This window comes from Gymnodraco acuticeps, unplaced genomic scaffold, assembly GCF_902827175.1.
Source record: "Gymnodraco acuticeps unplaced genomic scaffold, fGymAcu1.1, whole genome shotgun sequence".
Classification (NCBI taxonomy): Eukaryota; Metazoa; Chordata; class Actinopteri; order Perciformes; family Bathydraconidae; genus Gymnodraco; species Gymnodraco acuticeps.
In genome coordinates, this window is record NW_022991628.1 from 1,448,951 (window position 1) to 1,460,479 (window position 11,529).

Here is an 11,529-nt window from a genome sequence, read left to right on the forward strand (position 1 = left end):
ATAGATGAGTACAGAAAAATAACATTTTATTTTTCTGCTGAATTTTTCATGAAAATGATACTTGGAAAAGTCCATGAATTCAGTCACTTCAGCTGAAGGAGGAAGCCATATGTATTCAAGAGATTTTCTCTGCTGTTTGAACAGTGAAAATGGAGAGACAGGCGAGGCAACAGCTCAGGAAAGTGAAAATGAGAAAAAATAACTGACAAACAGGAAGAGACAGAATGACAGGATGCACTCCCACAAGCAACTGAAATTGTTCGGTGTTAATTTAATGCCCGAAAATGCAATATAATGTCATTTTCTGACATGTATTTCTTAAAAATACTTGAGCTTTCAACGTTATAGGGCTTTCGTTATACATCACGCTAATCTACTGCTTTTATGAAATTGTGTGTGTGTGTGTCAGCTTGCCTGCCAGTGTGTTGTGGAGTAGAAGCGCATTAGGGAATTAGTCCACATCTGGATCACTAGCTGTCCTTTTGCACTCAATACTCATAACATTGCTACTGAAAATCAGTTCTATCCAAATAAATATTAGAGACCCGTTTTGATCTTTCTGTGACCCTGTTTGACTGATTATTTAACTATGGCCTTACCTCAGCTTAGAAACTCATTGTTTTAGTAGCTTTACAGAATATCAGGGTTTTTCCCTAAATTTGATGGACACATCTGGCCCGAATGAGAAGCACTGTAAATACTGTCAAAACGTTATGAGGGGCTGTGTAGGCCAAAATTCAAACTCACCTCACACACACACTACTGAAAACATCTGACCTTGCACATACACTACTGAACACCTCCCACACACACTACTGAAAACATCTGGCCTTGCACACACACTACTGAAATAATCTCACATTCACTACTGAACACCTCACAAACACACTACTGAAAATTAAGCCTCACACACACTATTGAAATCCTCTCACATTCACTACTGAACACCTCACACACACACTACTGAAAACATCTGGCCTTGCACACATACTACTGAAATCCTCTCACATTCACTACTGAACACCTCACACACACTACTGAAAATTAACATCATACACACACTATTGAAATCCTCTCACATTCATTACTGAACACCTCGCACACACACTACTGAAAATTAACCTCACACACACACACACACACTCCTGAAAAACATTTTACTGAAAGGTTCTCAGTAGGGAATGTGCATGTGTTTCACCTATGTGTGTGTGAGGGGATTCTTGCTGTAACGGAAGTCATTCTAATGTAACGGAAGTCATTATAATGTAACGGAAGTCATCTGCTAGTGGGTCTCTTTGCTAGCCCCGTTAGCTTCATTAGCTCCAGGCTGCTACTCGGACGTGTTTGTTGTGTTGATTCCTGGTGGAGTATTCTTCATTGAAATATCGCACTTATCTTATGGCTCTGCGGTTCAAACAGACCGTCCATGAATGCAGTTTATTCGGTAAGTGAAATTCAAGCACTTTATTTCTTACTTGTCTTTTTTATTCAGCTAACAAGCGAAACGAAGCTACATCTGTGCTAACGATGCTATCCGTAGCATACAAGTTAAAACATAATAGAGAAGTGTAAAACATTAAGAAGGATTATACTGTAAAACATAAGGCTTCTCGGTGAGGTTGGTAAAATAAGGTCATGCTTGTACATTAGTTAGTTTGCTAGTTAGGTAACTGTATGCATTGTTATTGTTAATTTAAAATAGCTATGCTCGACGATGCAGACAGCTAGCGTCACATTAGTGTTGAGCAGAGTACGGTATGAGATTAACCTCACTATAAAATCTGTGTATCTTAAAAATATGAATCAAACATTTCCAGTTGGTTCCAGAAATAACGTTAACGTAGATATTGCAATATGGTTTGTTGAGCTGGAGTTGATTATTGAAGCTTACTGGTTAACGTTCATCATATTAAACGAACGAACCCAAACGTTGTTGTTTTTATTAATATTATTACCAATACTTACTTAGCATTTTATTATCATTACACTGGAGAAACCGACTTATTGTGGCAGCAGAACGTGAACATGTAACTTAATGCCTGCATTTGAGGACGAAAAATAGCTCAGTCAATGCTTTAGGGACAAGGAAATTATTTGTTTAAATATTAGATATGACGTTATGTGTGCTTCTGTGACAATGAAGCTTATGCATTGCATTACATTTGTTGAAGATGTTTGTATTTTACCCTTACGTGTGTGTTACAAACGTTTGGGTTCGTTCGTTTATTATGATGAACGTTAACATCGTTAGCATCGTTAGCACAGATGTAGCTTCGTCTCGCTTGTTAGCTGAATAAAAAGACAAGTAAGAAATAAAGTGCTTGAATTTCACTTACCGAATAAACTGCATTCATGGACGGTCTGTTTGAACCGCAGAGCCATAAGATAAGTGCGATATTTCAATGAAGAATACTCCACCAGGCATCAACACAACAAACACGTCCGAGTAGCAGCCTGGAGCTAATGAAGCTAACGAGGCTAGCAAAGAGACCCACTAGCAGATGACTTCCGTTACATTAGAATGACTTCCGTTACAGCAAGAATCCCCTCACACACACATATGTGAAACACATGCACATTCCCTACTGAGAACCTTTCAGTAAAATGTTTTTCAGGAGTGTGTGTGTGTGAGGTTAATTTTCAGTAGTGTGTGTGCGAGGTGTTCAGTAATGAATGTGAGAGGATTTCAATAGTGTGTGTATGACGTTAATTTTCAGTAGCGTGTGTGTGAGGTGTTCTGTAGTGAATGTGAGAGTATTTCAGTAGTATGTGTGCAAGGCCAGATGTTTTCAGTAGTGAATGTGAGAGTATTTCAGTAGTATGTGTGTAAGGCCAGATGTTTTCAGTAGTGTGTGTGTGAGGTGTTCAGTAGTGAATGTGAGAGTATTTCAGTAGTATGTGTGCAAGGCCAGATGTTTTCAGTAGTGTGTGGGTGAGGTGTTCAGTAGTGAATGTGAGTATTTCAGTAGTATGTGTGCAAGGCCAGATGTTTTCAGTAGTGTGTGTGTGTGTGTGTGAGGTGTTCAGTAGTGAATGTGAGAGGATTTCAGTAGTGTGTGTGCAAGGCCAGAGGTTTTCAGTAGTGTGTGCGTGAGGTTAATTTTGAGTTGCGTGTGTGTGAGGTTCATTTTCAGTAATATGTGTGAGGCTTAATTTTCAGTTGTGTGTGAGGTGTTCAGTAGTGAATGTGAGAGTATTTCAGTAGTGTGTGTGCAAGGCCAGATGTTTTCAGTAGTGTGTGTGCGAGGTAAGTTTGAATTTTGGCCTACACGGCCCTTCATAGGACACACACAGACACGAGGCAAAGGAGAGAGGTGAAGTAAACATTACGTTGCCGATAATAATTTTTGTTTGGCATGCAGTTAACACACCAGTCATATTTTTGTTTTAATTGATACTAAACTGTTGACTTAGGTGTTTATTTGCTTACGGTGACGGAAGTGAGATCAGATCACAAGTGGTCACTGGAGACGCATTCTTGTACCCAGTGTGAGCTGATGTACTTACAACTATACCCTTGTAATTGGATCATCAAGACACTTTAAACCAGGTCTGAACAGGGTCTTTGTTCGCTTTTAATGTATGTGTCTATTTATTATTAAATAATAGGGTCAGTAGGATGCAGCAAAAACCTACACTCCTTTTTTTAAAACTTAAATTTGACAGCTGGTGTTATGTGATAAGTGTTTGAAACCACTTACATTTTCACAAACCTGCACGGGACAAACACACACACACACACACAAAGGGGTGGGGGTGTGACAGCTTTGTGTGTTTGCAAACATGAGCTTACCAGTGAAGAGCCTTTCATGCGGGATTAAGTTGCAAAGTGTCAATGGAACAGACAACTAGGCCAAAGACCACTAGGATATCACTTACACTGCAACCATCAGTGTCAGGGGGGCTGTGTTTGTGTACGGTCATATTCAAAGTAGGGCAGAAGATTAACGGTAAAAAGATTCAGTAGGGACACACACACACACACACACTGTAGGCACGTTCACAAGTCTTCCCACAGACCATGGACTGTGGAGCCTCGGCAGAGCCCTGGCAGGACCATCTGTTCCTGCTGAAATCAGCACAGCAGGAGCCCGCTAGTCTCACACACACACACACACATAGTTGCGGCATGCTTCAGTTCTGGCATAGTGATAGTCTATTTATTCCCCGTGCTGACGCAGAACAGTGCTCAATTGCGTGTGTGTGTGTGTGTATGGCAGTTCCATTTTCAGTTAAAGGTAACATACTCCGTGGAGATGACAGGCGTGTCTGAGATGACTAATGCTAAGCTAATTGGAACGTAATGTAATCTTGAAAATATTTGTAATTTGTGGAAGCACAAGCACATCATGTAGATTGATGAAATGATTGATTATGTGGATAGTCTGTCTCTGACGTCAGCAGTAACTGCGCCTACAGCTGTTCTACATTTTAATAATCGACCCAGGGAAGTTACACTCCCCCTGTCAATGTTATCTATTTCCCTCACACAAGCAACATCAGCGTTTCCTCTGCTTTCTGCCTCCTCATCAATACTCTGGACTCTGACCTGCCCTGGCCTGGCCTGCACCTGGACTTACAGCATAGTACTCCAAAATATATGCAGGGAAACATAGTGTCTTTTCTCAAGGTGAGCAGTAAACACACAGCTCTGTAACCTACAAGTTAGAGTATTATATGATTACAAAGAAGTTTATGCCTATGAGTAAAATGGTAGGAAAAAAGAAGAAAAAATGAGCTCATTAGTGATCACATAAATCAATGACTGACCCAACCTTGACCTGCTGATGATATAGATTAGAATACCAAAGAGCACCTGCAGTTGTGAACTGCTTCAGGCTGCGTTCTACACGTCAATGGTTTCCTATTGTGGGCATTGTACAGACTCATTCCTTGATTGCAGGCTTTCAAAGAAGCAAAGACGTCATTAAAGGTCAATGCCATGTACTGTTGAACAGTGTTATTCAGGCAAAGTGAGCCTACAGTGTTAAGTATTCACATTGAGCATCTTCTTTTCAAATGAATGTCATTTTTATAAAGAAAACATTGATGCTGAAAAACCTTTATTGGAATGTAAGCTTCTGGTCATAAAGAAACTATAAAAATGTGTTGAATAGAGGTCATATCTCTGCCAGGTTTGTCTCCCTTTGCTCTTTCAGACAAAAGGGTTGAATTACCCTCAATTGTCCCTCCCAGCTTCCTTACAGTCAAGATGGCAGCAAAGATAACAAACACAGTAATTAATTCATTTTGTGTCATGCCTCGCCAGGGGCGGATCTAGACAAATATTCATGGGGTGGCAAGAGGGTGGCAGGAGATTTTGAGGGGTGGCATCCCCTGACAGAAGTATATGCTGATTTAAATCGCAATCATATCAATCAATTAGGGGTGTAACGGTACACGTACTGAAATTATTCGGTACGGGCCCTTCGGTTCGGTACACGTGTGTACCAAACGAATATAGCGTTAAAAGTAAAAAATTGAGAACATGAACAACTTTCTGGAAGTAATCTCAGGTATATATCATAGAGCGACCAAGTCATTTCATTGGACGAGAGGCATACTATGAGAGCTGGTCAGAGGGATGCGTTCAAATCTAGTCAGTAATTTGAGGAACTGTCGAAATGGCGAACGCAGATAAAGTTGAGCTGAAAATCCTCCAGCATCATTGAAGTCTCCGGTTTGGGAACATTTTGTTTTCGCAGTTACGTACAAGGATGACGGATAAAGACAGGTGGACCGAACCAAAGCTGTTTGTCGGCATTGTTCAACTAACATTGGTTATGCGGCTGGCAATACATCACACTCATTTGAAAAGGCATCACCCGAATGTGAATATCACCGGTACCAAAAGTAAAAAGACTGAAGTGCAAACCCAACTCCCACTAGCATTTAAGCCTCCACCACTCGCAAAAAGTTCAGACCGAGCCAAAGCTATTACAAACGCCAAGTATCCTTATGTTGCCATGTTAGCAGAGCGCTACCTGGCTGTATCTGCTACCTCTGTCCCTAGAGAGGGTGTTCTCCACAGCAGGAGACATTGTTAGTGCCAGCAGATCTGCCCTTTCAGCAAGCAATGTGGACAAGTTCATCTTTCTTTAAACAACATGAAAATACAATGACAAGCAAGTCCTAATGTCAAGCTGGCTGCTTAGGTGCTAGTACAGTTCAAATACAGATGATTTCAGTTCATCGAAATGCTGCACCTTAATGTTTATTTTACTATGTTTTGTATTTATTTGAATACATTAGTCACAGTTTAATAATAATTTAAAAAAAAATATTTAATGTTTTGTGATAATTTTTTCTGCTGTACCAAAAACGTACCGAACCGAACCATGACCTAAAACCGAGGTACGTACCGAACCGAAATGTTTGTGAACCATTACACCCCTACAATCAATGTTAACTTGGAAAGCCACAATATTAATATTTTAACTCAATCACATAGGTGATATTATTGTGGCACATCAGTAAAGCCTTACATATAAGGTGGCAGACGTAATGTAATGAATTTTAACTGAACAATAACTGAATGAGTTTGTCTCACTCTTAGACCAGCAGGGGAACCAAATCTATGCAGACTGCTGCAATAAGTACATTAATTAACTGTCTCATCGATGGTTGTCTGAATGATTATGATACTATTAACAATCATATTATTCCTATCAGCTGTCAATCACTGTTAATAAATAATAATAATAATAATAGATTTAATTTGTTAGCGTTTTTATAGGTGCTCAAAGACGCTTTACAGATATAGTGAAGAACTGTTATGATTTACATATTAATTTATTATTGAATAAACTATATTTTTTGGAGGAGTTAATGATGAATGTTCATCAAGATGCTTGCTCACCCTCCTTTTCAAAAACAAGTAATTATATCATTATTGATATACAGTTACAACCTTGACTTTACATCAGAAAGAACAAACATTAAAGAAGTGACTAACTGCATCAGTTAGGGTTAAAAAACGTGTATTCAGCTAAAACATCGCTGCAGTTATGATCCAGTGGAAGGTCCTTACCTACTGGCCTAGTTCAATCAAAGTGGTTACTTTCTGTTGGCTGGGCAGTGTAGTTTTACACACCGTCTTATTTTACTTTCTCAGGACTTAAAACTGTTTTTTGGGGGCAGACCCCCTCAAAGAAAAAAATATATACACGCATACAAGGTCATCATCTTAACAGTTTGTTATTCTCATCGAGTCATCCGTGAGCAGAGCAACAAGTTGGCATGTCTATTACAGCTGAATGCGGCGATTACTATTTTGTTAAGCAAAACGCCTCACAAACGTATTAAGATCAACAGCTTTAGTGCGTTTTGATTCAATGCTGAGTACAGCCAAACTGACAGTCTCTTCTCTCTCATTGTAGACCGCAACTACCTCATTCCTTCAGTGCTTGGGTCCGAAAGGCTTCTCGTTTTGCGCCGTCCCCCCATTCAGGGGTTACATGACGTGTATCTTGTGCTGCATTCACTTGCACTCGGACATTAGAGACTTTCTCTCATAAGTGTCCGATGAGCCACAACTTTTCTTTCAAAACAAAGATGCCAACTGGGGTGGCAGCTGGGGTGGCAAGGCTATTGTTTAGGGTGGCAGTTGCCACCCCATGCCACCCCGGTAGATCCGCCCCTGTGCCTCGCCTCAATTAATTATATAAAATGTCGGGTATGTAAATAATCTGCAGATGCTTTGGTTAAAAATGAATCCAAATGTTATTCCAATTTCAAGTCAGTTTCTGAGACACCATTAGGTGTTTTGATACCAAAGCAGTTGTTGATCACTATCGGCCAGTTATGAGGGATGAGGAGTTCGCTATTATTGATATAAAACCGTCAATGAAATACGTTTTTCAACCATTTGTGAATCAATAGAACCACAACAGTTCCTTTAGTATATTGTAAAAAATGAGCATGAAATATTTTAGGCTGATGGTTCCAGTAGTATACAACATTGGCTGTGGACAACCGGAAAGATACACAAAAGAAAACACACAAAATAAAGACATGATTCCTCCGCAAGCCTATGCCGGGAGATAACGATAAACAATCATAAACAAATAAGGGTGACAGACAAAATGGAACGTAATAGACCAAGCCAAATATAATACCAGACATACTGCGTCTGATAGACCGAACGTCGTTAATAAAACAGCAGGAAAACAGAAGAGAGGTAGGAGGGCTAGATAAATTGGAACAGACCAGGTGCATAAGTTTAGATCAGCGGGGAAATCAGCGTGGTAGTCCGTACGAGAAGTAATTGCTTTTCTGTGTGTGTGTTCAGAGCAGTGTGTGTGTCCATCGTGAGGAGAATCATGTTCCCTTATTCTTGATATAGATATATCCATCTATCCTAGACATAATTCTTCACAAAATGCGGTCATTAAAATGGTATTGTTCCTGAAAATGTCAATAAACAAGACGCGACAGCAGTCTTGTCCACCATTGCATAAACCTCCGAAAAACAGGGTGTTTTGAATCGAACACCAAACTATAATGTTAAATGGCATGGATGTATTAATTTGCACTCAGCTCGGCTCCCAAGTGTAATCTAGAAACGGCTGGAATGAAAATCAGCAGGGCTTCTTTCTCTCTGGAATAGAGAGCCATCGAGTTTAAAATGAATGTGTGATTTTTTTTAATGGGCCGATCCCTGACAGGGGTTTTCAGGTTGCAATTTGCAATGTTCTGCCTCCTGTCACACCTTTTTAATTAATCTCCATGCCAAGTGCTCAACATTAGCAGTGTTGGAGAGAGCGGACAGAGATAATAAAGTGGAAAAAATACACAAAACAATCTGACAAATTAGAGAGAAGGGGAAACATCAACATGGAGAAAAATAGCGAATGGTTTTAAGAGAAGTAACAGAAATACGGAAACTGAAAGACAACAACACTTCCCCCACATCACCATAACGCACATCCAGTATAGCCTGACACCATGTTCCCGGTGTCCTATTCCAATATCCTTTCTGCATGTATTGAATTTGCTGCATAATTCTGCATTAATGAGACATAATGCAGACAATATCTACAGCATGTCCCTTCCGCCTTATGTCTCCACCATGTATTAAAGTCAAGCTTACGATCGCTGATACCTCATATGTATTACTTTATTGTGGCTTTCTGTACATTTTACATGTTTTTCTGCAGATTAGAAGTATAATTTGGGCTGAAAGTGTTTCCCTTTATTATAGCATTTTTGTTTTAAGATAAGCAAGAAGGTTTACAAAATAGCTTCCTTTTTTTGCCACTAACACTTCCTTTAAATGTTTATTAAGGAGACTCTCACTACCCTTCTCTGTTCTTTGCAATCTACAGCTAAGTTAGCATTGCTTGTTTGTTAATTGCTTTTCCTGCTACATTCACATCATTGGCTCTTTAAATCTCATCAATCAGATGCTGCAAGAGGTTGTTTTTCCATCCTTCTTGAAAAACAATCAAGGGCGATCTCTCATCATTGCGGTTCAGGTATTCGTTAACTCAGGCATGAGAGCTTTCATTCGTGTAGTTCCTTGTTCACAAACAGGATGTCATACCTGCATTTTCGCTAATACAGTTCTTAAAAGTCTTGAACTTCCTTACAATATATTGTTTGCCCCTTGTATCTCACCTACATGCTCTGTGGGTACATGGAAATGTACTTGCATTCGTACCCAGGAATATCTTGGTATCACCCCTCTCATTGGACGTGGCCCTGTCAACACTCCTGGCCAGGCATTCCTCTCATCATTTGAGGATTGGCTGATTATTTCTGCAATTTGTGAGCAAGCAATCAGACGTGTCTTGTTCCGCTATGTCTTGTACAGCAAAGGCAATCTTACACTCAGCAAGGGGTTTTTCTAGACTCGTGAAATAAAGCCCCTAACTTGCAGGGCATTTTGCTTACTGCAGCCTCCACAGCATTGGACCTACTTCAGAGAATAAAAGGTCTTCTTTGACACCCAGTTTAACAAGGTCCACCTTTGCCTCTGGCCATTCACGTACTGTATCTCACCAAGAGGTCTCCCTTTCAAAGCACTTCCTCTCTTTGTATTCAGTTTGACTAAACTTGGTTATTTTGTTATCAAGATATAATGTTCACTTAAATACCCTGCTCATTGTTATTGTCTTTTCTTCTGCTGTCTTCTTATCCAAAAGAAAATACTTCCTTCCTATCATCTTTGAAGGGTGATGTGAATTACTAATCTGAAAAAAAACAAGTTTATAATATTTTAAGGATCAGCCCACTCAACCTAAGGTCATATAACTGCACTGTTTTGTATCACATTGTCAATGATTTAAGCTGCTAGTGAATCAGGATTCTCACATTTCTATTATCTAAATGTAATCCATTGTTTTATTCACAGAATAGCGGATAGAATATGCCTTGATGACATTGAAATGTCACAGAAATCCTTTTCTTGCTGGTAGCGTTTGCTACACTCTGTGCAAACAGTAGCAACTTATTTGATGCGTTAAAAGTCAAAGGTCATAAATCATTATCAGTAAAACTGTTTATCATTTGTTTGAACTCAGTTACTCATGTGGTAATAAAGGATGACCCTTAACCATGTCATTTCCAGCCCCGCTTTAACTCAAAGTAATGTGGTTTCTGCTTTAGACGCCATGTTTGCAGTCTGGTATATTACAATCTGTATGCTGGGTGTACAGGCATCAACACTGCTCTGTTGGCAGCACAAACAAGGTTCAAAGAAAGAGTGGAAATGTGTTTTAAATAGATGTTATAAGGTTGAAGGAGAAAATGAATAGTGACGTTTTTGACGGAAATGGAAAGTTTGAAGAGAATCTGCATTTTCACATTTTCAAGGAGAACAGAGACTTGTTCATCTCTGTCTCTTTTGAACACGTGGGAGCTTTTCTCTTCAATCTCTTCTGCAGTATAACAATGAGACATCTCTCTCTTTCTCCCTTTCCTTGTCTCAACAATCTCCCTTAAGCATCCTGTGTTTCAGACCACTTCCATCTCCATCACTCTCTGTCTGTCTCTGTCTTTCTGTGCAACCCACTTAGAGACAGAGCCAGGCATCTCAGTCATCACAACACCTGTTTACACAATGCATGCTTCTTCACAACAGAGCTGTTTAGATAGATGTATGGGAGCGTGATTCTGCATCCACTCTGTTTATTGTGCGCTTTGTGCTCCTATGGGCTTCATTGTTTGCGTCTGCTGATCTCCGTGTTTGTCCAGCTCATTAGCACACACTTTTGCAGATGTTTTCCCAGATGCAAACATTATGGCACCATAAACGAGGAGCCAGCAACACACAAGTCAGTACAAATACAACACAGAGGCTACTCACCCTTCTCAAACAGCCTTTTCAGGTGTAGGATGAATGTTTGAACATGATGGGTCCCAAATAGCTCTGGTGAGGAAAAGCATTCATGAGAGCAAAAATACCGTACGCAGGAATAGTTATGAAAGAGAAAAATCAACAGCCGTAGTTTAAAATAACTTCAGAATAACCCACAGGCTTTGCTGCCAGAAATATCAGACATATTTACACCTGCTCAAGATTAGATT